Source organism: Mesoplodon bidens (genome assembly GCF_964165515.1).
Source record: "Mesoplodon bidens genome assembly, chromosome: 11".
Classification (NCBI taxonomy): Eukaryota; Metazoa; Chordata; class Mammalia; order Artiodactyla; family Ziphiidae; genus Mesoplodon; species Mesoplodon bidens.
Window position 1 is genome coordinate 41,990,784 of NC_138167.1, and position 23,712 is coordinate 42,014,495.

Here is a 23,712-nt window from a genome sequence, read left to right on the forward strand (position 1 = left end):
TACAGTACTGTACAGTAAAGTACACAGAAGCACAACCACTTTTGGATGAACGCACGTGACAACGTATATCAGACACATGAACTAACACGTGACTGGACAAGTGAACGCATGTTTGCATCTTTGAAAGTTCTCAACTTGAAGGTTTATATGTAGGGGACTTACTGTACAGGAACTTCCCCAGCAGGCCAGTGGTTAAGACTCCACGCTTCCACTGCAGGGGGCACAGGTTCGATCCCTGGTCAGGGAAATAAGATCCCACGTGCCGTGCAGCATGGACAAAAAATAAATAATTAAATTAGTGTACATACATTACTTGAAGAATACTTCATTGCTAAAAAATTCTAACTATCATCTGAGCCTTCAAGCAAGTCATAATTTTTACTGGGGGAGGGTGTTGATGTTGAAGGCTACTGACTGATCAGGCGGGGATTTCTGAAGGTTGGGGTAACTTTTTGGCCACACCACACGGCTTGCAGGATCTTAGTTCCCTGACCAGGGATAGAACCCCGGTCCTCAGCAGTGAGAGTGTGGAGTCCTAACCACTGGACCACCAGGGAACTCCCTGGGGTAACTTTCTTAAATAAGACAACAATGAAGTTTGCCACATCAATTGACTTTTCCCTTTACAAACAATTTCTCTGCAATGCTGTTTTGATAGCATTTTCACCCACAGAACTTATGTCAAAATTGGAGTCAATCTTCTCAAACGCTGCTGCTGCTGTATCAACTAAGTTTATGTAGTATTCTAAATTCTTTGTTGTCATTTCAAAATCTTCACAGTGTCTTCAGCAAGAGTAGATTCCATCTCAAGAAACTACTTTGCTCATCCATAAGAAGCAACTCATCCATTCACGTTCTATCGTGAGATTGCAGCAATTCAGGTACATCTTCAGGCTCCATTTCTTATTCTAGTTCTCTTGCTGTTTCCACATCTGCAGTTACTTCCTCCACTGAAATCTTGAACCCCTTAAAGTCATTCATGAGTGTTGGAATGAACTTCCAAACTCTTGTTAATATTGATGTTTTGACCTCTTCTCATGAATCACTAATGTTCTTCGTGGCATCTGGAATGGTGAACCTTTTCCAGAAGGTTTTCAATTTACTTTGCCCAGATCCACCAGAGGAATCACTATGGCAGCTATAAGCCTTACAAAATGTATTTCTTAAGTCATAAGACTTGAAATTACTCCTTGATGCCTGGACTGCAGAATGGATGTGTTAGGTGTGAAAACAACATTAACTTCACTGTACATCTGTCAGAGCTCTTGGGTGACCAGGTGCATTGTCAATGAGCAGTAGTATTTTGAAAGGAATCTTTTTTTCTGGCAGTAAGTCTCAACAGTGGGCTTAAAATATTCAGTAAACCATGTTGTAAGCAGATGTGCTGTCATCCAGGCTCTGTTGTCCCAGTTACAGAGCACAGGCAGAGTAGACTTAGCATAATTTTTAAGAGCCCTAGGATTTCTGGAATGGATGATAAATGAGCATTGGCTTCAACTTAAAAGTCACCAGCTGCATTATCCCCTAACAAGAGAGTCAGCCTGTCCTTTGAAACTTTGAAGCCAGGCATTGACTTCTCTCTACCTATGAAAGTCCTGCATGGTATCTTTTTCCATTATAAAGCTGTTTTGTCTACACTGAAAATCTGTTTAGTATAGCCGCCTTCATTAATTACCTGAGCTAGATCTTTGGATAACTTTCTGCAGCTTCTACATCAGCACATGCTGCTTCACCTTGCCCTTTTATGTCATGGAGATGGCTTGCTTCCTTAAACCTCATGAACCAACCTCCACCAACGTCACATTTTTCTTCTGCAGCTTCTTCACCTCTGCACCTTCATCAAATCTAAGAGAGTTGGGGCCTTGCTCTGGATTAGGCTTTGGTTTAAAGGAATGTTGTGGCTGGTTTGGTCTTCTGTCCAAGCCACTAAAAATTCTCCATATCAGCAATAAGATAGTTTCGCTTTCTTTTGTGTGTTACTGGAGCAGCACTAATTTACTTTAAGAACTTTTTCATTGCATTCACAACTTGGCCAACTGTTTAGTGTAATTTAGGCCTAGCTTTTGATCTATCTCTGCTTTTGACATGGCTTCCTCACTAAGTTTAATCATTTCTAGCTCTTGATTTAAAAAGAGAGATGTGGGCTTCCATGGTGGCACGGTGGTTAAGAATCCGCCTGCCAGTGCAGGGGACATGGGTTCGATCCCTGGTCCAGGAAGATCCCACATGCCGCAGAGCAACTAAGCTTGTGCGCCACAACTACTGAGCCTGCACTCTAGAGCCCATGAGCCACAACTACTGAAGCCCACGCGCCTAGAGCCCGTTCTCCACAACAAGAGAAGCCACCGCAATGAGAAGCCCGCGCACAGCAATGAAGACACAACGCAGCCAAAAATTAAATTTTAAAAAATAAATAAATAGAGGTGTGGGACTCTTCCTTTCACTTGAACATTTAGAGGCCATTGTTTGGTTATTTATTAGCCCTAAGTTCAGTATTGTTGTGCCTCAGGAAATAGGGAGCCCTGAGGGGAGAGCGAGAGAAAGAAAAAGAGAGATGGCTGGTTGGTAAAGCAGTCAACACATTTATCAATTAAGTTCACCGTCTTATATGGCCATGGTTCATGGTGCCCTGAAACAACTACAATAGTAACATCAGAGATCACAGAACACCATAACAAATACAATAATAATTTAAAAGTTTGAAATATTGTGAGAATTACCAAAATGTGACACAGACATGAAGGGAGCAAATGCTGTTGGAAAAATGGCACCAATAGACTTACTCCACGCAGGGTTGCCACAAACCTTCAATTTGTAAAAAAACAGTGTCTACAAAGAGCAATAAAACGAAGTATGCCTGTAATTCCTTTCTTTCAACCATTTTTTATCCACCACACTTAAAATGTACAACTAACTTCCTCTGCCACAGAAAGATTAAATTTTTAGTTCTCAAATTAGGGAATGTATAGTTTGAATTAACCTTTTAAAGAGGAATTACTCCTTCCTAGTTCTCAAACTGATTAAATATGTGTGTTCAAATACTCAATAGGCCACATAAAAATATCTCAAGTAACCTCTGTCTCCATCTGTAACAATAGACCTAATACTCCCCAAACACATGTAGGATGGTTAGAAGCATTTGATAAGAATTTGAAATGGGCATAGGTTATTTGCTAAATGACCCTTCTGATTTAAAAGAAAAAAAATAAAAGCCTTCTAAAGGGCCAGTTTAGTTACTTAGCTAAACTTTCACGTTTCTACCATTCGCTTAAAAAGTGATTATTGATTATTGGGAGTTTTTTTGGTTTGTTTTGGCTTTGATTTTTGGAGTTTTTGGTTTGTTTTTTTTTTAGGCACACGGGATCTTAGTTCCCCAAACTGGGACCGAACCCATGCCCCCTGCATTGGGAGCTCAGAGTCTTAACCACTGGACTGACAGGGAAGTCCCCAAAATTGATTTTTTTAATTGGGAAATACATAAAACATGCAGATGAAAGGTCATGTGTACCTACTACACAGCTGTTTCCTTTTTAAGAAACATTACAGTTGGGGGCCCCTGTATATTCTTCCTCAGTCCTATTTCCCTCCCTTAAAGGTAAACACTATCAAGAACTGGTGGTGCAGTGGTTGGGAATCCACCTGCCAATGCAGGGGACACGGGTTCGAGCCCTGGTCCAGGAAGATCCCACATGCTGTGGAGCAACTAAGCCCGTGCACCACAACTACTGAAGCCCACGCGCCTAGAGCCCGTGCTCCACAAGAGAAGCCACCGCAATGAGAAGCCCACGCACCACAACAAAGAAGTCCCCACTCGCCGCAACTAGAGAAAAGCCCGCGCGCAGCAACGAAGACCCAACACAGCCAATAATTAATTAATTTTTTAAAAACGGATATTTTATAATTCCTGTACATGAGTTCCTACTCTTAATACATATTTATAATATACCCAAAAAGTTAGTGTTCTGCTAGTTTTAAAACTTTAAATAAAATTATATTGTGCAGGGCTTCCCTGGTGGTGCAGTGGTTGAGAGTCCGCCTGCCGATGCAGGGGACGCGGGTTCGTGCCCCGGTCTGGGAAGATCCCACATGCCGCGGAGCGGCTGGGCCCGTGAGCCATGGCCGCTGAGCCTGCGCGTCCGGAGCCTGTGCTCCGCAACAGGAGAGGCCACAACAGTGAGAGGCCCGCGTACCGAAAAAAAAAAAAAATTATATTGTGCATTACATATCTTCATGCAAATTGCCTTTCATTTCAACTTACTTTCCAAGATTTATCTCTGATGATAGATGTAGTTCTATTCTTTCTCTTCCTGGTCCGTTGTAGTCTTCCTTTTTTTTTTAATATTTCCTATTTTTCTTTTTTTTTAAGGATTTTATTTTTATTTATTTATTTATTTGGCCACGTTGGGTCTTCGTTGCTGCACGTGGGCTTTCTCTAGTTGCAGTGAGCAGGGGCTGCTCTTCATTGCGGTGTGCAGGCTTCTCATTGCAGTGGCTTCTGTTGTTGTGGAGCACAGGCTCTAGGCACACGGGCTTCAGTAGTTGTGGCATATGGGCTCAGTTGTTGTGGCTCACAGGCTCTAGATCGCAGGCTCAGTAGTTGTGGCTCATGGGCTTAGTTGCTCCGCAGCACGTGGGATCTTCCCGGACCAGGGCTCGAACCCATTTCCCCTGCATTGGCAGGTGGATTCTTAACCACTGTGCCACCCGGGAAGTCCCTGTAGTCTGCTGTTTAACTCTACCTCTCCAGCAAATGTGTCTTGTCCAGTTCACCTAGTTGCTAATTCCAGTGGATACTCTTCATGCATGGCCGCATTTGTCTTTCTTCAAATTAGTTTTCTGACTTAGCAAGTTCATTTTCAGTTTCAAGATACCCAAAATTAGTTCTATTATCTATCCTGTCAAAAATTTCCCATATGTATTTCCTGCTAACACAGCTAATGAACGACACAGCTATCCATTCAGTCACATTAAAAAAAAAAAAAAGGAATTCCCTGGGTCCAGAGGTTAGGACTCTGCACCCTCACTGCCGAGAGCCCGGGTTCAATCCCTGGCTAGGGAACTAACATCCTGCAAGCCACGTGGTACAGCCAAAAATAAATATATAGGGATTTTCCTGGTGGTCCAGTGGTTAAGAGTCCACACTCCCAATGCTGGGGGCCCGGGTTCGATCCCTGGTCAGGGAACTGGATCCCATAGGCCGCAACTAAGACCCAGAACAGCCAAATAAATAAATAAATATTTTTTAAAATTATAAATAAATATAAATAAAATATTTAAAAATTTTTTTAAAAAAAGGAACTTGGTCTTTGCAACAAATTGTGTTGGGAAAACTAAATATCCACATGCAAAAAATGAAGTTGTACCCTTATCTTACACCATATACAGTAAGTCCCCTATGTACAAACTTTCAAAGAGGCAAACGTGTTCCATCAGCGTCAGGCATGAGTGAAATTGTAGCTTGCCCTCCGTCTCCTATTGCTGACGATCCTTCAGCTCTACCATCTCCCACCTCCTCTCCCTCCTCCAGTCAGTAACCCTTCTTTCCTGTTCACTTGATGCCAGCCCCTGTATGCCAGCTGTTGTCCAAGGTAATGTACTGTAAGATTAAAAATGTTTTCTTTGGTTTTTGTGTTTGTTCATTTTTTATGTATTATGTGTGTGAAAAGTATTATAAATCTATTACAGTACAGTACTATATAGCAGATTGTGTTAGTTGGGTACCTAGACTAACTTTGTTGGACTTATGAACGCACTCTCAGAACAGAACTCATTCGTATGTAGGGGACTTACTGTACAAAAATTAACTACAGGGAATTCCCTGGCAGTCCAGTGGTTAAGACTCGATGCTTTCACTGCTGTGGACCTAGGTTCGACCCCTGGTCGGGGAACTAAGTTCCCACAAGCCTCGCAGTGCAGCCAAAAAATAAATAAATAAAAAATAAAAAACTACAAATGGATCAAAGACCTACATGTAAGACCTAAAATCATAAAACTCTCATAAGAAAACATAGGGGGAAATCTTCATGTCCTTGGATTTGACAATGATTTATATAACAACAAAAGCACAGGCAACAAAAGAAATAGATAAATTAGATTTCATCACAATTTAAGATGTCTCTGCATCAAAGGACACAAATCAACAGAGTAAAAAGGCACCTCACAAATTGGGAAAAAGGATTTGCAAATGACAATTTTGGGGTTAATAATGGGTTAATATCCAGAATATATAAATACAGTAACTTCAACTCAATGAACAAAGGACTTGAATGGACATTTCTCCAAAGAGGTTATTCAAATAGCCAATAGCACATGAAAAGATGCTCAACATCACTAATCATTAAGGAAATGCAAATCAAAACTGTGAGAGACCACCTCACAAGCATTAGAATGTCTACTATCAAAAAAAAAAAATGAGTGTTGGTGAGAATGCGAGGAAATTGGAACCCCTGTGCACTGTTGACAGGAATATAAAGTAGTGCAGCTGCTATAGAAAATGGTATGACAATTCTCAAAAAAATCAAAAATGGAATTACTATGTGATCTAGCAATTCCACTCTGGGTATATACTCCAGTCGAAATCAGGACCTCAGAGACATCTGTACATCCATGCAGCATTATGCCCAATAGCCAACATGTACAAACAACCAAAGTGTCCCTCGGAGATGAATGAATAAACAAGATGTGGTATATACATATAATGGACTATTATTCAGCCTTAAAAGGAAGGAAAGTCTGGCACATGCTATATGAGTAAACCTTGAGGACATTAAGCTAAGTGAAATAAGCCAGTTACAAAAAGACAAATATGTATGATTTCACTTATATGAGGTACCTAGATTAGTCAAATTCATAAAAACAAAATAAAACTGGTTGTCAAAGGTCGGGGGAGAAGGGGAGGGAGAATTAGTGTTTAATGTGTACAGAATTTTAGCTGGAGAATATGAAAAAGTTCTGGAGATGGATGGTGGTGATGGATGCACAATGACAAGAATATAATACCACTGAACTGTACATTTAAAAAATGGTTAAGATGGTAAATTTTATGTTAAGAGTATTTTTTAAGAAAGAAATCTTAATATCATCCTAATCGTGTCACAGTTTCCCTTCTTCAAAGCCATTCCCCACTAGTTTTACTTTATAATTATTTTCAGTTCATCCCCCTCCCTTCATTCCCAATGCCATTGCCTTAATTGAAAATTACGTGGGTCTCAGGACTTCCCTGATGGTCTAGTGGGTAAGACTCCAAGCTCCCAGTGCAGAGGGCCCCGGTTTGATCCCTGATCGGGAAACTAGATCCCGCATGCATGCCACAACTAAGACCCGGAGCAGCCAAAATAAATAAGTATTAAAAAAAAAAAAAACGACCTGGGTCTCAATACATAATAGCCTTATTGAGACTCCTGACTGTTATTCTATCCTCCCCACCGAATCCCTCCACACTTGCCTCCAGAAAGTGGGTTGGTTCTAAAATCTTCTCCCACTTAAAGCACTATTGAATAAAGCAGCAACTTTCTGTTATTGTTGTTGTTTTAAGAAACTATATTTTTTAATTGAAGTATAGTTAATTTACAATATTGTGGTAATTTCAGGTATACAGCAAAGTGATTTAGTTATACATATTTTTTTCAGATTCTTCCATTATAGATTATTATAAGATATTGAATATAGTTCCCTGTGCTATACAGTAAATCCTTGTTGTTTATTCTTATATATAGTGGTGTGTATCTATTAATCCCATACTCCTAATTTATCCCTCCCCCTCTTCTCTGTTGGTAACCGTAAGTTTTTTTTCTATGTCTGTGAGTCTGTTTCTGTTTTGTAAATAAATTCATTTGTACTGTTTTTTAGATTCCACATGTAAGTGACAATGTATAATATTTGTCTTTTTCTGTCTGGCTTACTTCACTCAGTATGATAATCTCCAAGTCCATCCATGTTGCTGCAAATGGCAATATTTCATTCTTTTTTGTGGCTGAGTAATATTCCATTGTGTGTATATATATGTGTATATATATATATATATATATATATATATATATACCACATCTTCTTTATCCATTCATTGCCAACGGACATTTAGGTTGCTTCCATGTCTTAGCTATTGCAAATAGTGCTGCTATGAACACTGGGGTGCATGTATCTTTTTGAATTAGAGTTTTCATCTTTTCTGGATATGTGCCCAGGAGTGGGATTGCCAGATCATATGGTGACTCTATTTTTAGTTTTTTAAGGAACCTCCATACTGTTTTCCATAGTGGCTGCACCAATTTACGTTCCCACCAACAGTGTAGGAGGGTTCCCTTTTCTCCACACCCTCTCCAGCATTTATTTGTACTTTTTCTTTTTAATAAATAAATTATTTATTTCTGGCTGTGTTGGGTCTTCGTTGCTGCACACGCGCTTTCTCTAGTTGTGAGCGGGGGTTCGCTGCAGTGCGTGGGCTTCTCATTGCGGTGGCTTCTCTTGTTGCGGAGCACGGGCTCTAGGGGCGCAGGCTCAGTAGTTGTAGCACACGGGCTTAGTTGCTCTGCGGCATGTGGGATCTTCCTGGACCAGGGACTGAACCCGTGTCCCCTGCATTGGCAGGTGGATTCTTTAACCACTGCACCATCAGGGAAGTCCCTATTTATACATTTTGATGGTGGCCATTCTGACCTGTGTGAGGTGATATCTCATTGTAGATTTGCATTTCTCTTATAATTAGCGATGTTGAGCATCTTTTCATGTGCCTATTGGTCATCTGTATGTCTTCTTTGGGGAGTGTCTGTTTAGGTCTTCTGCCCATTGTTTTGACTGTTGTTTTTTTTTTATATTGAGTTGTATGAGCTGTTTGTATATTTTGGAAATTAACCCCTTGTTGGTCGCATTGTTTGCAAATATTTTCTCCCAGTCCATAGGTTGTTTCTTTGTTTCGTTTATGGTTTTCTTTCCTGTGCAAAAGCTTTTAAGTTTGATTATATCCCATTTGTGAATAAAACAGCAACTTTCAAACTTTAGTCATGATTTTTTTTTGTTCAAAGTAAGTCTTTTTTTTTTTTTTTTTTTTTGTGGTCCGCTGGCCTCTCACTGTTGTGGCCTCTCCCGTTGCGGAGCACAGGCTCCGGATGCGCAGCCTCAGCAGCCATGGCTCACGGGCCCAGCCGCTCTGCGTCATGTGGGATCTTCCCGGACCGGGGCACGAACCCGTGTCCCCTGCATCGGCAGGCGGACTCTCAACCACTGCACCACCAGGGAAGCCCCCAAAGTAAGTCTTAATTAGCATCCTAACATAAAACTCTGGTTGAAGAAACTAGGCCTTTACTACTCAGCCTTATAATATCCCTGTAATTGGACTAGAGTACGAAAAGAAGTGGGAGCACACGGCTTGCAGGGATCTTAGTCCCCCCGACCAGGGACCAAAGCTGTGCCCTCGGCAGTGAAAACTCGGAGTCCTAACCACTGGATCGCCAGGGAATTAATCTCCATCTTGGTAAAAGTGCTATGTGCACCTAGAAAGTGTGTGTTCTGGTGGAGGTAGGTGGAATGTCCTATAAATGTAAATTAGTTTAAGTTGGTTTGTAATGTTCAAGTCTTGTTTTTTTTTTTATTTTTTAAATTTATTTATTTATGGCCGCGTTGGGTCCTCGTTGCTGCGGGCGGGCTTTCTCTAATTGTGGCAAGCGTGGGTGTGCGGGCTTCTCACTGCGGTGGCTTATTTTGTTGTGGAGCACGGGCTCTAGAGCGCAGGCTCAGTAGTTGCGGCACACGGACTTAGTTGCTCGGCAGCATGTGGGATCTTCCCAGACCAGGGCTCGAATAACCACTGAGCCACCAGGGAAGTCCCAAGTCTTCTTTATCTGTACTAGTTTGTTGCCTATTTATTCTATCAATTATTGAGAGAAGGGCATTAAAATCTCCTATTTTAACTGTAGGTTTATCTATTTCTCATCATATTCTATCAATTTTTTTTTTTTGGTACGTGGGCCTCTCACTGTTGCAGCCTGTTGCACTGTTGCACAGGCTCCAGAAGCACAGGCTCAGTGGCCATGGCTCACGGGCCCAGCCGCTCCGCGGCATGTGGGATCTTCCCAGACCAGGGCACAAACCCATGTCCCCTGCATCGGCAGGCGGACTCTCAACCACTGCGCCACCAGGGAAGCCCGGTGCCCATTTTTTAATTAAATTATTTGTGTTTTGAATGTTGACTTGTATTAGTTCTTTACATATTCTGGTTGCTAGACCCTTATCAGATATATGATTTGCAAATATTTTCTCCCATTCTGTCTTACTTTCTGGATAGTATCCTTTGAAGCATAAGATTTTTAAATTTTACTGAAGTCTATCTACTTTTTTCCTTTGGTTGCTTATGCATTTAGTGTCAAATCCAAAAAACCATTGCCTAATCCAATGTCACCAAGATTTACACCTATGTTTTCTTCTAAGGGTTTTATAGTGTTAGGTCTTACATGATAAGTCTTTGATCCATAGAAGTCCAAATTCATTCTCTGTGGCAAGATCAGCCTAGGTGTAAACTTAAGGTTTTCTCAAGACTTTTCTGGGCCTGTACCTTTCTCTGAGCATGTGCGGTCACTTTTTAGTTTTCCCCATATAGGCAGTTACCTTTGAACGTTCTTGTCTTTACTTGGTTTCCAAAAAGGGAAAAGAGAAAAATGACAGGAGGTGCAACAACAATGGTCACCCATGTCTTTGTCTGCACCTCTGTGATCAGAAACAGCAATCAGAGAGCACAGATCACCAACATTTGGGGGAGGGGGCCCTTTTTGCCCACTCTGGATCCCACAAGCTGCCTGTAAGCTGCTCCTTGAACGTGTGCACAGCTGCCTGCCATGGGACTGGGAGTGGAAGATGGGTAGCTGCTACCGTGTTAAGAGCTAAAATGACCAAAATTAACTACAATTTACTCTCTAAGCCTTCAGTAGACTCCAGAATTCCAAAATAGTTACATCAGACAGATGCTGCCAATGCAATTGTTGTCTAGAAGGAGAGACAGATCTCTGTTCCTTCCTACTCCACCATCTTCCCAGAATTCTCTCTAGCTTCTTGAACATATGGAATAAAGTTATAATAAGTGTTTTAATATCCTTGTCTACTAATTCTAACGTCTATATACTTTTTTCATTTTTCTGCAAAAAGCTTTATTGTTTCCATTTGGTCCAAGACTTGGAAGAGAGCTCCAGGATGGTTAAAAGGCTGCCTAGTGGCTGCAGAGAGAGGCTTCAGGCAGAAGCCCTGATACCAGAGGGGCTCCTCAAAGGCCACTGGGCTCCAGAGGCTCATAGTCACGCTTGATGGTGAGCCTTTCGAAGAGATACTCACCCAGCCAGCCTGGGGACCAGCCCACTTGTGGAGGTTAATCAGGTGGTCAGGTGTCGCCCATCTTCTTGATGAGTTTCATCTGCTCATCTAGGCAGTGGCTCTCCAGGAAGTCACAGAGGTGGGGGTCTATGTGGACAGAACCCAGGGTATGCAGATCCAAAAGGGCCTGGTTCAGGGCTTCCCTGGTGGCGCAGTGGTGAGAGTCCGCCTGCCGATGCACGGGACACGAGTTCGTGCCCGGGAAGATCCCACATGTTGCAGAGCGGCTAGGCCTGTGAGCCATGGCGGCTGAGCCTGAGCGTCCGGAGCCTGTGCTCCGCAACGGGAGAGGCCACAACAGTGAGAGGCCTGCGTACCGCAAAAAAAAAAAAAAAAAAAAAAGGTCCTGGTTCATATTCTTCTCCATGAGAATGTCAGCTTCCATAGCATCCTGTTTTTTTGAGATGGTTTCTGCACATCCTGGAAGAGGGTGCAGCTGCAGGACTGGTTTCTCATTTTTGCGCCCTCGCAGTGCTTCTCCCGGGCCAGCGCCCTCCACAGCTACATCCTCTTGATCGAAATAGAAGCCCAGGGAGAGGTAGGTGTAGGAGGCCCGCCGATGCATTTGACTAGGCTGTGAATGGCGGCCTCCATATCAGTGGAATAATTCTGACAAATCTGGGAGTTCATGATTGATCAGCAATAAGGAGCTAAGCTCAAAAAATTGTGTTGGCTGGTCCTGGAGGCTGAGGACAGCTGAGTGGTTGGTTCTGAAGGTTGGGACTGGAAAAAAATGTTGGAGGGTGGTTGGAGGCTGGAGGAAGGGGCATCCCTGGGTCTGTTCCATTCAAACACAGTTGAAGCAAGAGACAGATCCTACCCTGCCCCCCAACCATTGAGGGTACTGCCTAACACCTGAATACTTTCTGAGTTAGTTTCAATTGATTGAATTTTCTTCTCATAATGGGTCCTATCTTCCTACTTCTTTCCATTCATGTTAATTTTTGATTGAGTGCCCAGACATGAATATTACTTTGTTGGGTTCTGGATATTTTTGTATTTCTATAAATATTCTTGAGATTTGTTCTGAGGTGCAGTTAAATTACTTGGTAATAGTTTGATTCTTTCAGGTCTTGCTTTTAAGCTTTGTTAGATGGAGCCAGAGCAGAGTTTGGTCTAGGGCTAATTTTTTCCCACTACTTAGGCTTCTAAGGACTACCCAGTCATTTACAAGATTTTCTACCCTGGCTGGTGGGAGTAGGCACTATTCCTGGTCTTATGTGAGATTCAGAGATTGCTTTCTTTAATTGTTTCAGGCGGTTCTTTCCCCACTCTAAGTGGTTTCCTCACGTATATGCACTAAACAATACTCAGGAAAACACCTAAGGGGAACCTCTAAAGATCTCTAGAAATCTCTCAGTGGGTAGCTGTCTCCTTTCTGATACTTTGCCCTGTACTCCCTAGCTACCTTGGCCTCCATCTCCTTAACTCAGGGTAACGGCCAGTCTCCTCCTAGGTTCTTCCTCCTTGTGCCTTAACCTGGAAATTGTCTCTGGGCAGTAAGCTGAAACAATCATAGGGTTCACCTCATTCGTCATTCCTTTTTTTTTAAATTTTTATTTATTTTTATTTGGTTGTTCTGGGTCTTAGTTGTGGCAGGTGGGTTCCTTAGTTGTGGCTTGTGGGCTCCTTTGTTGTGGTATGCGAACTCAGTTGTGGCATGCATGTGGGATCTAGTTCCCTGACCAGGGATCGAACCCAGGCCCCCTGCATGGGGAGCGCAGAGTCTTAACCACTGCGCCACAAGGTAAGTCCCTCATTTGTCATTCTTAAGTAATCACTGTCCTTTTTTACCTGATATTCAATGTCTTGAAAACAATCGTTTCATATATTGTCTAGTTTGATTAGATCAGATCCCTGTTACTCTATCTTGGCCAGAGCAGTAGTTCTGGCATTTTTCCTGCATAGCTCTTTCTTCATCAGCAACCTACCCTGGTTTTCCAGGTGCCTACTGCTAAAACAGAGAAAAGGTATTGATTTCTGTATGTTTTCCTTAATAAGAGATTGTCTCTGAATGGAAATGGGGAGTGAGACTGTTGGGACTGGTTATTTTTTCATAACATATATTATAGAGTTGAATGACTCTTTTTAAACCATGTGCTTGTGTAATTTTGATAAAAATAAAGATTGGTGCAATATTAGTATGCTCTTCTTAAGATATGGTGTTTAAAAACTGAAATAGTTGAAATTAAATATCACTTCAGGATCATTTCTCAAATGTGGGGAATTAAACATATGAAGCTTGGATGGGAATATAGCTGATAAGACGAAAATCAATCTAGATATAGAAATAATTTAGCAATTATCATATCTGTCCCTACTCTTTCCTCATATTGATGAATGCAATAAATATGTTAGTACTTAATCAGTGTTCTATTCATGAGCATCAGGCAATAAGCCACACATGCTGAACAGAGGATCAAAAAACATAAGGGCTTCTTTGGCATTTTCCTGAGGATTTCAAAGCCCTTAAAGTTACCCATATAGAAATATATCTTAGATATTGTGTGGGAGTTAGATATTAGTTTTATTTCCATGTTGCAAATCTGGAAACACAGAACTCAAGTGATCTGAGGTCCTCTGAGGTAAAAGATGATTTCTATCACAGATCTGGCACCTGATGCACTCCTTCAACAAATTATTTATTGAGCAGGAATCAAGAGAAAGCTGCTAGAAATAGGGACTTCCCTGGTGGTCCAGTGGTTAGGACTCCGCGCTTCCACTGCAGGCAGCATGGATTTGATCCCTGATTGGGGAACTAAGATCCCACTTGCTGCTCGGTGTGGCAAAAAAAAAAGAAAAGAAAAAAGAAAAGAAAAGAAAAAAAAGCTACTAGAAATGAAACCAGTCCTGTAAAGACTGCCGTTGGCATCTGCAGGGGTCAAGAGAGTAACCCATGGAGACTTCCCTGGTGGTGCAGTGGTTAAGACTCCCTGCTTCCATGCAGGGGGCACAGGTTTGATCCCTCATCAGGGATCTAAGATCCCTCATGCCAGGATCTTAAAATTTTAAATAAATTTGTTAAAATTAAAAATAAAATAAAAGAGAGTGACCCATGGGCTAGGAATTAAGAATGTTCCTCTATAAGCCTGGAGTGGAGGTTCCTGAGAAGTCAAGGTGGACTCAGATTTGTACACTTTAATTTTTTTTTTTTTTTGCCGTGCGGTGTGGCTTGCAGGATGTCAGTTCCCTGACCAGGGACTGAACCAGGGCCACAGCAGTGAAAGCCTGGAAGCCTAACCACTAGGTCACCAGGGAATTCCCAAATTCTTATTTTTAAAAAAGTGAGGGAGTCAGTATCCTCAGGGTGAGAACAGCCCTTCTGCATGTCTCCCTACTGACCTCTATCAGCAGAGGTCAAGTGGGAACACCAGAACTCTTCATGTTCTGGCAAGATTCCCCACTGTGGGACTTCCCTGGTGGTCCAGTGGGTAAGACTCCATGCTCCCAATGGAGGGGGCCTGGGTTCTATCCCTGGTCGGGGAACTAGATCCTGCATTCATGCCACAACTAAGAGCCCAAATGCCGCAACTAAAAGATCCTGCATGCCACAAATAAAAGATACTGCATGCTGCAACTAAAAGATCCTGCACGCTCCAACTAAGACCCGGCACAGCTTTAATTAATTAATTTTTTAAAAAAGATTCCCCACTGTACTCAATATTCACAGCCTCCTACCACCATCTCCCTTGAGATCATTAAGCCCTTTATCCCTGTTCAGTCAGTTATCATTAGAATCCAGGAGTCCCTAGCCATGCCTTATATCCCGGACTCTAAAATTCCTACAGTCTGTATATCATTGCTTCTAACTCCATTTTACATGCCTTCCCACATTTTGAAATCCTTTCACAACTGAACTCAAGATCAAATATCTGCAAAATCCCTTATATCCTCAATCTCTTCTCTGAACATTTCCTTCACCTTCTTGCTCTAAGTGTAACCTGGCTCTCCTTTGATGGCAATGTTTCCCCTGCAGCCCTCTTGAATGTAGCTATTCTCCTACACTCTGTTACTATTGGGCCTAGAGGTGGGGTAAGTGTCCTCTTTAAATCATAAGTTATCAGACTACAGACAGCCCCCAACTTAGAATTGTTTGACATGGTGATTTTTCAACTTTACAATGGTGCAAAAGTGATATGCATATAGGAGAAACCATACTTTCAAATTTTGAATTTTGATCTTTTCCTGGGCTAGCAATATGTGGTACAATACTCTCTTGTGATGCGGGGCAGTGCAGTGACCCACAGCTCCCAGTCAGCCACTCGATCACAAGGGTAAACAATCCATACACTGACAACAATTCTGTACCCATACAACTATTCTGTTTTTCACTTTTAGTACAGTACAGGCATACCTGTTTTATTGTGCTTCACTTTACATTTTTTACAAATTAAAGGTTTATAGCAACCCTGCATCTAGCATGTCTATTGGTGCCATTTTTTCCTACAGCACTTTGTTTCCGTGTCACATTTTGGTAATTCTTGCGATATTTCAAACTTTTTCATTATTATCGTATTTGTTATAGTGATCTGTGATCAGTGATTTTTAATGCTACTACTGCAAAAAGATTATGATTCACTAAAGGCTCAGATGATGGTTAGCATTTTTTAGCAATAAAGTTTTGTTGTTCTTGTTGTTTTGGTTTGGTTTGGGTTTTTTTGGCCATGCCATGCAGCATGCAGGATCTTAGATCCCCAACCAGGGATCGAACCTGTGCCCCCTGCAGTGGAAGGACAGAGTCCTAACCACTGGACCGCCAGGGAGTTACCAATAAAGTATTTTTTAATTAAGGTATGTACATTGTTTTTTTTAGACATAATGCTGCTGCACACTTAGGCTATAGTATAGTGTAACCATTACTTTTATATGCACTGGGAAACCAAAAAATTTTTGTGACTCACTTTATTTTGACATTTGCTTTATTGTGGTTGTCTGGAACCAAACCTGTAATATCTCCAAGGCATGCCTGTATTCAGTAAGTTACATGAGATGTTCAACACTTTACTACATTTATTTATTTAAAGTTTTGCTTTGTTTGATTTTTGGCCATGCCATGTGGCTTCTGGGATCTTAATTCCCCGACCAGAGATCCAGAGATTGAACCCGGGGCCACGGCAGTGAAAGCACTGAGTCCTAATCACTGGACTGCCAGGGAACTCCCTTATTTATTCGTTTATTTTTACATTCTTTTAAAAATATTTTTTCCATTATGGTTTATCCCAGGAGATTGGATATAGTTCCCTGTGCTATACAGTAAGACCTTGTTACTTATCCATTCTAAGTGTAATAGTTTACATCTACTAATCCTAAACTCACAGTCCATCCCTCTCCCTCTTCCCTTCCCCTTGGCAACCACAAGTCTGTTCTCTACATCAGTGAGTCTGTTTCTGTTTTGTGGATAGGTTCATTTGTGCCATATTTTAGATTCCACATATAAATGACATCATATGGTATTTTGCCTTTTTTTCTGATTTATTTCAGTTAGTACGATAATCTCTAGTTACATCCATGTTGCTGCAAATGGCATTATTTTGTTCTTTTTTATGGCTGAGTAGTATTCCATTGTATATTATGTCCCACATCTTCTTTATCCATTCATCTGTCGATGGACATTTAGGTTGTTTCCATGTCTTGGCTATTGTGAATAGTACTGCTATGAACATAGGGGTGCATGTATCTTTTTGAATTATAGTTTTGTCTGGGTATATGCCCAGGAGTGGGATTGCTAGATCATATGGTAGTTCTATTTTTAGTTTTCTGAGGAACCTCCATACTGTTTTTTTTGTTGTTTTTTTTGTTTTTTTGGCTGCATTGGGTCTTTGCTGCTGCATGCGGGCTTTCTCTAGTTGTGGCGAGTGGTGGCTACTCTTCGTTGTGGTGTGCTGGCCTTTCATTACGGCGGCTTCTCTTGCTGCGGAGCACAGGTTCTAGGCCTGCGGGCTGCAGTAGTTGTGGCTTGTGGGCTCCAGAGCGCAGGCTCAGCAGTTGTGGTGCACGGGCTTAGTTGCTCTGCGGCATGTGGGATCTTCCCAGACCAGGGCTCAAAACCATGTGTCCTCTGCATTGGCAGGCGGATTCTCAACCACTGTGCCACCAGGGAAGTCCTAACTTACAGTATTTTCAACTTACGATGGGTTTGACGTAACCCCATCGTAAGTTGAGGAAGATCTGTATACTACACACTAGCTCTTCTTGTAATTTATTGCCTCTTTCCCTAGGTTACTTCTACTCATTCCTTTAAGGTTTTAGATCCTGGCTCTCTATCACCCTCTCCAGGGACAGCCATCAGAATTATTGGTGATATCAATATCCCTTCAGTACTTTGGCGTTTCAAGTTCCTTGACCTCTTCTCCTCCAATGATATTCTCCTTCACCATACCTGAGCCACCATTTCAATGACCATATGACTTCGTCATCACCAAATAACTGCATCACCAATAACTGCAACCTTGTCATCACCAATTCATTTCCTTGCAACCTTCTTTGGCCACATACTTGAGAATGTGTAATTTTAATATATATTAGATAATTTGGAGGTGATTGTAATTTCTTAAATCTTTTTGTAAAAGACATTGAATAATGCATCTCAGCATATTTCTTGCTTCTTTATTGTCTCCCTTATTAAAATGTAAGCTGTATGAGGGTAAGGACTTTTGTTTTGTTCATTGTTATATCTTCAGCATCTACAACAACACCTGGGCCATAGTAGGTGCTCAATAAATATGTGTTGAATAAATGGAGGAAATGCCTATTACATATCAGGCCCTAGGAATACAACAAACAAAACAAAATCTCTGACTTTATGGAAACTACAATTTTTAAATATTTATTTGGTTGCGCTGGGTCTTAGTTGCGGCTCGCGGGCTCCTTAGTTGTGGCATGTGAACTCTTAGTTGTGGCATGCATGTGGGATCTAGCTCCCTGACCAGGGATCAAACCCGGGCCCCCTGCATTGGGAGTATGGAGTCTTATCCACTGCACCACCAGGGAAGTCCCAAGGAAACTACAATTTTATAGTGAAAATAAAAATATTAAAGTGGTAAAACTTCACTATTTAGATAAGAAAGTACCTTTTTAAATTATTTTTATTGAGATATAATTGACACATAACATTATATTAGTTTCAGTACAAAATCTTTTTTTTTAAATTATTCGGCCATCACGCAAAGGTTTGTTTCTGGGCTCTCTGTTCTGTTCCATTGGTCTACATGTCTGCCTTTAAGCCGGTACCACACTATATATATATTTTTTAATATTTATTTAGCTGTGTCGGGTCTTAGTTGTGGGCTCTCTAATTGTGGCGTGTGGGCTCAGTAGTTGCAGCACGTAGGCTTAGTTGCCCGGTGGCATGTGGGATCTTAGTTCCCTGAGCAAAATCGAACCCACATCCCCTGCATTGGAAGGCAGATTCTCAACCACTGGACCACCAGGGAAGTCCAGTACAAAATATTCTTGTGTCTGTGTCTGGACTCTATCAAGAATACCCCATTCCTGTTATTGGTTATCATTAATGTTTATACGGAGGTGATCCGATCTGTATGAAATCATCACTTTGATATATGCTTGATCGTCTTTGGCAAATTGTCTTAGGTTAAGCTGCTCTAACAAAGTACCATATACTAGGTAGCTTATAAACAATTGAACTTTATTTCTCACAGTTTTGGAGGCTAGAAGTTTGAGATCAGGGAACTAGCACGGTTGGGTTCTGCTGAAAGCTCTCTTCCCAGTTGCAGACTGTGACTTTTCATTGTATCCTCACATGGTGGAAAGACGGGAGGAGAGAGGTCTCTGGGGTCCCTTCTAAAAGGGCACTAATCCCATTTATGATGGCTCACTCTCATGACCTAATTACCTCTCAAAGTCCCCACCTCCTAATACCATCACACTGGAGGTTAGGATTTCAACCAATGAATTTTGCGGGGGACACAAGCATTCAGTCTGTCACACAAAGCCAAAACTTTAACATTCCAGGATTAGAGTACCAAAATAGTTCTATCTATATACACTACATAAGAGATCCTCCTTACAAGCCAATCCTTGAGTTTTTGTATGTGAAAGAGTTTAGAACCTGTTTACATACTAGTTTAAAAGCCCTTAGACTTTCATCTCCTTCCATCTTTCCTCTGTGTTTCATGCTCTCCTGCCTCATACCAGACCTTGTTCTCTCACTTATCCTGTCTTCAACCCCTCCCTTTCGACTAGCTTCTTCTCTTACTCTTCAAACATGATAAAAACAAACAAAAACCACTCCTCATTCCTAAACAAGCCACAAAAATTAAAATCCTTCCCTCAAGTACTAAATAGATACAATATTAAACTATCTCTTTTTACTCCTCCATCTGTCCCTTTCAGTCTCAGCTAATGGTGTCACATTTCACCCCCTCTCCCAAACTAGAAGCCTCTTTATCTCTTCCCCACTTCTCTAACTGGTCTTCAAGGGCAGAAATTTATCAGAATTCTGGGTGAGCATTTCTCTTCAGCCCTTCAGCAACTGCTTTAGTTCTGGCTCTACTCTCTTGCCTAAACTACTGTAGCTGGCCTGTCTGCAGTCTTTTTACAGCAAATTATATTCCACAAATTTTTGAGCATCTATTATGTGTCTGGAACTGGAAACAAACAAATATGACACCAGTACCTATACGCAAGAAGTTTGTCCACTCACGCTATTGCATCATTCCTATTAAAAACTTCTGTTGCCAGTAGAATTAAGTACAAACTTTTAAGCAGACATATAGGGCCCTTTACCATCTGGCCTGAACCCACTGAACTTCCTGCCTTCTCTCTCATCACTCTCCTTTACCTATAGTCTCTCTTAGGCTCTGGCCACACTGAACCTTGCACAGATTCCTGAAAATTCCATTGCCTCTGCTTTACATATGCTATATTCTCCACCCGGAATACCCTCTTCTGCCTCTCACCATTGGCCTGGGAGAAATTCATTCAGCCTTTGAAACTCAGCTTTGATCATTATCCCTCTTTGATGCTTTCCCAAATGCCCCTACTTAGTTCTTTGGGTTGCTGTTCCCACAGTACTCTGTTTACAGCTCTAATATAGTACTTGTCACATGCATTATAATTTATCTATTTACTTATTTACCTTTTCTAAAATTCCTGGAGGTCAGGAACAATATTGCTTTGCTGTATCAGGCATATGGTAGGCTCTAAGTTCCAAATTTTAAAAAAATTAAAAAAAATTTTTTTTTGCCACACTGGGTTGGCTTGTGGGATCTTAGTTCCCCGACCAGGGATTGAACCCTGGCCCACAGCAGTGAAAGCATGGAGTCCTAACCACTGGACTCCCAGGGAATTCCCTCCAAATATTTTTTAAATGAAATCTCTTAGCACTTGGTCTTCTCTTATTTTCCCCCAAATGGAATTACCTAGCCCTTATTTCCTAGAAAAGGGAGCATTAAAAAAATTTCAGGTGAATAACTAAAAAATCAGAAAAAAAGAAGCCTCCCTTAACCTTGAAAGTAATCCTATTTCTCTATCATCCCATTATATACTCAGTTATCCTGCAAGGTGCTGAACAAAATGATGTTAATATTCCACCAAAATCTAATGTCTGAATGTATATGTAACCTTTTTCTAGTCACTTCCTACCTTACACAATGGAAAGAGCACAATGAAGTATTTGCTTATGGCAAACAGTTACCCGAGAACTGTAATACATTCTCTCTCATGAAAACCATGAAATTAAAAACTATTATCCGATTTTTTCTGATCCCAGAGAGTATTGCTAATTTACATAGAAATAAGCATATATCACTCTATTTATTGTCTTATTTTCTACAACATGAACTGCTGTAAGGTGATGTTTGGGGTAGAAGACCATTTTTAGAACATTTCAATGTATTTTATTTAAAAATGAGTTAGCTTTTTAAAGCTGCTTCCTACACTGAGAGCTGTTCATGCTTTTGTCATCCTACAGTGAGAGACTAGCAGCAAAACTCAGAATATGAAAAAGCTCAACACAAGACACAGTCATTTCTTAACCCTTTCTATTACTGCCAAACCAGACTGGTAAGGTGTGCTTCTAAATTGTAGGAAGATAATGATGGTGTCAGAGAACATAAAGTAATTTAAGTTGGTATATGTGATGTTTACATTTAGCTAGGTCATGATGTCTCCCTTAAACTTTATGACCAATTTCTTATTTCCTATACCTAGAACAGGTTACTACTTTGCCCCCTTTCCTTTTATTTACCTTACAAATACAAAAGTAACAACCTCTAAGTTCTTATCGTTTTAGAAAACCCCCTCATAAAACTGGACTTTTCTCACCTGTTATAATTTTTTTTTTAATTTTAAAAATTTCTCATATCAGCCTATAAAGTTCTCTTTTGCTATTAGTGGCTGTGGACACATTTAAATTCAGTCCTCAGTAAAATATCAGGGAGAAGGTGGATGCTACAATTAAAACTGACAAATTCTGTGTTCCTTTTTACTAGTGTTTTAAATTGGCCTGGGAATTTCTTTTCTCTTAGGAGACTGTTAAGATCAAACTTGTGAAATGGCATCTAATACCAAGTATTTTCTAGTTTTTGCCAATTTGGGTTGCATATTTCTCTCCCCAAAGCCCTGACACTATTAACTATACATCTTTGAATCTAGATTTTGCCCCCTACTAGATACATAAGTTTTCAGTGAATTTGAAAAAGAGATCTGATACAACTTGGGTCCCCATCAGCTAATGGATAAGATAAAACGTAAAGGCATGGATAAACCTGATTATAAGCTATTTGTGAAACATCTGGGTGAGATGCCATTTCCAGAGCTACACTAACATGAAATCCTTTGAAATATGTCCAGTGGGGGTAGTAAATAAACTATCAATTACAATGCAATGGATTTGAATTTTCAAAAATTTGTGTGATGGTTTTTCCCACAGCACTTCTTTGATAAGGGAAAATGCCAGTTATTTTGGGTTGCAGACTTCTAAATGCTATCTTCAATTCAGTTCCTCCATTTTCAGTTCATCTTATATGTTGTTGCCAAATTAATCTTTCTAGAACATAAGAGTGTTACTCTCCTTCAAAAAAACTTCAATAGCTTCCCACTGTCAGAGAAATAAGTTGAAAACAATTAGCCTGATACTCAGTGTGACCTACCTTCTCCCTGCACTCTGGATTTCCTAGGCCAGGGATTGGCAAACTACAGCCTGCAGGCTGCTAATTTTTTGTATGGCCTTCAAGGTAAGAATGATTTTTACATTTTTAAAGGTTGGAAAAGAAAATCATATGACATGCAGACATAAAAAATTCAAATTTCAGCATTCTTAGTTTTTTTTTCCAACACACTCTCCTTTGCTTACACGTTATCTATGGTTGCTTTCATGCTACAATAGCAGAGTTCAAAAGCTGCAGTAGAGACCTTGTGGCCTTATCTGACACTTTACAGAAGGTTTGCCAACTCCCCCTAGATATACTTGTCCCTATCTCTTCACCTATCAAGATCCTTGGCCTGGAATGTACTGTTCCCACTCATTCCTGCTGTCCCCTCTGAGGCTATCAAAGTAAATTTTTCAAAAAATTTCAAAACACGATTCTCCCACCAGTATAAAATTAACGTGAGCCAAGCATTCATTTATTTAACTCACTGAGGGAACCAGTAAGACGGTAAAGCTGGTTCCAGGAGCATTTAAAGAACTAGATATTTACAGGCATAAAAATAAGAATTAGAATAAGGTTGCAGGTTAAACAAAACTGGTTAGCGTCCTACAGAGCAATAAAACCATAAACTTTTGAGTTAGCTTTTCTATCAGTCAGCAATCTGCAACTCAAGTAACTTCACAATGTTTGAGCTCTAATCATATAACAAATAGCAGGTCAAACACAGGTACCTTCTCCTAGAGAATCATCCTTGGGCAGACAGGTTAAACCATGTCCCAGCGTGAACTGAAAGGTCATCCCTCCACTCCTTGCCTTATTTCCATGTTTTGGGTAATTTTTCTTAACAAGGCCTCTCTTAATCCTTCCAGTCAATATCGACCTCTCCTTTTATGCTCCCGTTATTTTTTGTACTGCCATTATAGGACTCAAATATCTGGATTTGTGTGCTTTATTTTGTTTTCCCCAACAAGCACTAAGCTCCTTAGAATCACGGTATTGAGAGCTGGGGTTTAACCTCCCCTTTCAAAGGGATTTGAGCATTGGGTCCAATGTCCGTAGTTCCCAACATCTGCCTTGCACAGTATAGATACCAAGTCCTCAATGCTTAATATGAAGCCCCCAAACACTTCCCAAAATGTTTTACCGCACTTCCTTAAACCTTCTGTCTTCTAACGAGCGGCGCATTGGTGTATTTCTCCCTTACTGCACGGTTAAGTGACCTTCTACAGTAGACAGGTACTGTTTT